General features: G+C 55.6%; 1 pseudogene; it reads right to left on the bottom strand.

The window, feature by feature from the left end:
- Window positions 1–4,636: 4,636 nt before the first annotated feature.
- Window positions 4,637–5,000, bottom strand: part of LOC128037038 (28S ribosomal RNA) — a 3,211-nt pseudogene continuing 2,847 nt past the window's right edge.

Here is a 5,000-nt window from a genome sequence, read left to right as displayed (position 1 = left end):
TGAGTCAATTGCCGCAGTGCTCCACCCGGTGGTGCCCTTCCGTCAATTTTTAAGTTTCAGCCTTGCGACCATACTCCCGAACCCAAAGACTTTGATTTTCATAAGGTGCCGGCGGAGTCCCTAAAAGCAACATCCGCCGATCCTGGTCGGCATCGTTTATGGTTGAGACTAGGACGGTATCTGATCGTCTCGAGCCCCAACTTTCGCTCTGATTAATGAAAACATCCTTGGCAAATGTTGCAGCTTGTTCGCCTTTCATAAATCCAAGAATTTCACCTGACTATGAAATACGAATGCCCCGACCGTCCCTCGTTAATCATTACTCGATCCCGAATACAACAATAGGATCGAACTCTATGATGTTATCCCATGCTAATGTATATGCGTAGGCCTGCTTTGAGCACTCTAATTTCTTCAAAGTAACAGCGCCGGAGGAACGACCTGGCCAATTAAGGCCAGGAGCGCATCGCCGGCAGTAGGAACGAGCAGACTGGTGTCACCGTGAGGCGGACCGGCCGACCCACCCCTAAGTCCAACTACGAGCTTTTTAACTGCAACAACTTAAATATACGCTATTGAGCTGGAATTACCGCGGCTGCTGGCACCAGACTGCCTCCAATGGATCCTCGTTAAGGGATTTAGATTGTAACTATTCCATTACTGCACTCATAGAGCCCGGTATTGTTATTTATTGTCACTACTCCCCGTGTCGATTGGGTAATTTGCGCGCCTGCTGCCTTCCTTGGATGTGGTAGCCGCTTCAGGCTCCCTCCGAATCGAACCCAATTCTCCGTCACCCGTCACCACCATAGTAGGCCACTATCCTACCATCGAAAGTTGATAGGGCAGAAATTTGAATGATGCGTCGCCGGCACAAAGGCCGTGCGATCCGTCGAGTTATCATGAATCATCAGAGCAACGGGCAAAGCCCCGCTCGACCTTTTTATCTAATAAATGCATCCTTCCAGAAGTCGGGGTTTGTTGCACGTATTAGCTCTAGAATTACATGGTTATCCGAGTAGCAAATACCATCAAACAAACTATAACTGATTTAATGAGCCATTCGCAGCTTCTCACGCCTGAATTTGTTCATACTTACACATGCATGGCTTAATCTTTTGAGACAAGCATATGACTACCGGCAGGATCAACCAGGTAGCATTCTCCGCGACGTCGGCACTGCATGGCCTCAACATGCCCCGTGAGCTACGAAGAGGTCATAACAGCACGAGCATCGTCCGTGTCAAGAGACAAAATGCATAGGCATCGAGAGATGAGGGCCGAACCCTACTTCTCAAAAATATTTTCCGCATCCGAAAGCACGATCGAGCACCAGTGCACCGACGAGGCCACGCCGATTTAAGGGGCGCACTCGGGACACAAGGCACGATTGAGGTCCACCACGCACCCCTGAAGGGCACGGGATGGAGAAGGACGGCAACACATCCATAATTCCATCTGGCTTAGGTACGCACAGATCCGATCGCACCCCTTTGAGTTCGATTACAACAAGGGGATTTAATGAAGAGAGTGCGGATCGACAGTTCGATGCGAGTAGCATGGAGCCCGCCAATACACACAACCAAAACGCCACTCATATGCCTATTGCACTAGTAGTAGCGCCCACGCACACCGCCCAACAGCCCACCCAACCGAATGGTAGGGGAGCGGAAGGAACAACGAACGAGGCGCACCACAACCGCTTGGCACGAGAACTACGAGGGGAAAAGTCCCACTGGACTTGGTCGAGCAAGACCGAGCCTACAAACTCAACTTACACCCCCAAGGCCGTTGCCGTCAAAGGACTGGTACTAGGTCGCGGGCAGTTTCGAATGGGCAAGGGCTTGGCAAGGCCAAGGCACCGTGTGGTCGCCGACTTGGGATGCACAAGGCGTCCCTAAACGTGACGGGGCGAAAGGGTGTTAGCTCGAGCCCATAGCAATGCATAAGCCACCCCAAGAGATCTTTGCCCGAATAGGGAACTTGGTCTGGAGTCGTTATTACATTTCTATGGGCACGGGCTTGACTGGCCGGAAAATTGTCACCCCGGCCACCACTGCCGGCGACCGACTCAATTTCGTGTGAGTCGTTGTGGACGACCTGACCCCCATGGGGGCTAGACGCACCCCACCTCGGCTCGGAGGGGGCACGCCGGGCAGCTGGATCTCACCTTAAAGAGCTAAAAACTTCGTCAATATGCTACCAGCAACATTCGACTGTCTCAAATGCGGACACTCTTCTTAGCCTGCACATCCAGTGCACCAAGGTGCCGATGGGTGCCTGAGGCTCCCGCACATCCAAGCACCAAGTTGCCGATGGTGTCCGAGGCCCTGCACATCCTAGCCACCGAGGTGTGCCGATGCGCCCGAGGCTCCTGCACATCCGAGCCACCATAGGTGCCGATGGTGGCTGAGGCTCCTGCACGACCAAGGGCCGAGGTGCCGATGGTGGCTGAGGCCCCGCACGACCAAGGGCCTATTTTACCGATGGTGCCTGAGGCTCCCGCACGACCAAGGGCTTAGTTTGCCGATGGTGCCTGAGCCTCCGCACGACCAAGGGCCTAGGTTGCCGATGGTGCCCGAGGTTCCCTGCACATCCAAGCACCAAGGTGTCGATGGTGCCTCGAGGCTCCTGCACGACCAAGGGCCTAGGTTGCCGACAGTGTCCGAGGCTCCTGCACGACCAAGGGCCTAGTTTGCTGATGGTGTCCGAGGCCCTGCACATCCCAGCACCTAGGGGCCGATGGCGGCCGAGGCACCTGCACGACCAAGGGCCTATTTTCTCGATGGTGCCCGAGGCTCCCGCACGACCAAGGGCTTAGTTTGCCGATGGTGCCCGAGCCTCCGCACGACCAAGGGCCTAGGTTGCTGATGGTGCCTCGAGGTTCTGCACATCCAAGCACCAAGGTGCCGATGGTGCCTCGAGGCCCTGCACGACCAAGGGCCTAGGTTGCCGATGTGTCCGAGGCTCTTCGCACATCATAGCACCGAGGTGCTGATGGTGCCCGAGGCTCCCGCACGACCAAGGGCCTAGGGTTGCCGATGGTGCCTGGAGCTCTGCACATCGAAGCACCGAGGTGCCGATGGCGCCCGAGGCTCCTTCATGGCCAAGGGCTTAGTTTGCCGATGGTGTCCGGGGCTCCTGCACATCCTAGCACCAAGGTGCCGATGGTGCCCGAGGCTCCCGCACGACCAAGGGCCTATGCTACGGAACGGTTCACCGAGCACCGCCGGACGGATCGCCGGAGCACCGCCGGACGGATCGCCGGAGCACCGCGGAACCTAACCGGCGGTGGGCACCGACGTCCGGCATACGGTGGGCGTGGGTCAGCCTCGACAACCCTCGCCGCTCAATATCACCTCCCCCTAAAGAGCTAAAAAACTTGGTCAACGCTACTACCAGTGACATTCATGTGTCCAAATGGGGACACTTTTTTACCCGACGCCCCGCACCAACAGGGCCCAACTTTAGCTTTGGTGCTCAAGGCTCTCACATCCATGCACCAAGGTGCCGATGGTGCTCGAGGCTCCCGCACATCCAAGCACCAAGGTACCGATGGTGCCCGAGGTTCTGCACGCACCAAGGGCCTAGGTTGCCGACAAGTGTCCGAGGCTCCCAGACATCATAGCACCGAGGTGCCGATGGTCTCCGGGCTTCCCACAACCAAGGGTAATTTGCCGATGGTGTCCGATGCTCTCAGACATCCATGCACCAAGGTGCCGATAGCCCGAGGCCCCTGACATCCAAGCATCAAGGTTACCGATGGTGTCCGAGGCTCCCACACATCCGAGCCACCAAGGTGCCGGAGGCCTTGTTGCGAAGGAGGACCGGAGGATTCATCCATTGTTGGCTATCCTAATTCTACCCTTGATTGGGAGGGACCGACAACTCATTCATTGTTGGGTACCGAACATATAATGATATTTGAATTCTACCTTTGGTATTGGGAGGACCCACACCGACTCACCCATGATGACTTCAGATATTCCGGATACCTCGCCGGGATGGATCGCTTGAGCACCGCCGAACCTAACCTGGTGGGGGACCGACGCCGCATGCGATGGGCGTGAGCATTGCCTCGATAACCCCTCGCCGCCAATGTCTCTTCCCCTAAAGAGCTAAAAACTTGGTCAATGCGCTACAAAGGCATACATACATGTGTCCTAAATAGGACACGCTTTTTTTTAGTTTCCATATGTCCAAACAGGACACTTTTTAGCCCGACGCTCCGCACCAACAAGAGAGTTGTCGATGGTGCTGTGGGTTCCAGACATCCGAGGCACTACAGCCGACAAAGGGGAGCCCCCACATGTCCAAACGGGGATGCTTTTTTGTGCCGCTTTATTCCACTTAGTGACTTAGTGTTTTAATCAAGATTTTTTGTGGCCCAAAACAAATACAAGAAGTTTAATGTTGGGTCCATGAAACATGGCACGATGGGGCAGAAATTGAACAAGTCCCCTGAGTCACCAATGAAGGGGAGCTGCACCGCACTCAGAAAGGCCCCTGCTGTGCCATGTTCCACGAAGGGGGCGTGCACGCATGTGTTTAACTAACTCCTTACACCAAGTCCCCACCGGGACCCTGTGGTAGGGTCGTGCAACAGTAACTAGGGGGATGGGATAGGCGAGGAGGGACGAATCGAAGCGACAGCAATCAAAGGATCGTGGCAAAGAAGGCCACTCGCCACTTACAATACCCCGTCGCAGATTAAGTCGCCCTGCAAAGGATTCTACCCGCCGCCGTGGGAATTACGCTTCAGGAGGCGCCTGCGACTTGTCCCAAGGGCCGCTGCACCACGACACGTGCCTTGGGGCCAGAGCCCCATCGCGGGTCGGCAATCGGCGACGGGCGGGTGTCGCTTTAGCCCGGATTCTCACTTAGAGGCGTTCTCACCATAATCCAGCTGCACGGTAGCTTGCGCCATCGCTTTTCAAACCAGCGCGATGACCAATTGTGCGAATCAACGGTTCCTCTCGTACTAGGTTGAATTACTATTG

The sequence above is a fragment of the Gossypium raimondii genome, unplaced genomic scaffold (assembly GCF_025698545.1).
Source record: "Gossypium raimondii isolate GPD5lz unplaced genomic scaffold, ASM2569854v1 Contig00184, whole genome shotgun sequence".
NCBI classification, from domain to species: Eukaryota; Viridiplantae; Streptophyta; class Magnoliopsida; order Malvales; family Malvaceae; genus Gossypium; species Gossypium raimondii.
The sequence above is the reverse complement of the archived record's forward strand: the minus strand, read 5'-3'. Positions and strand labels throughout refer to the sequence as shown.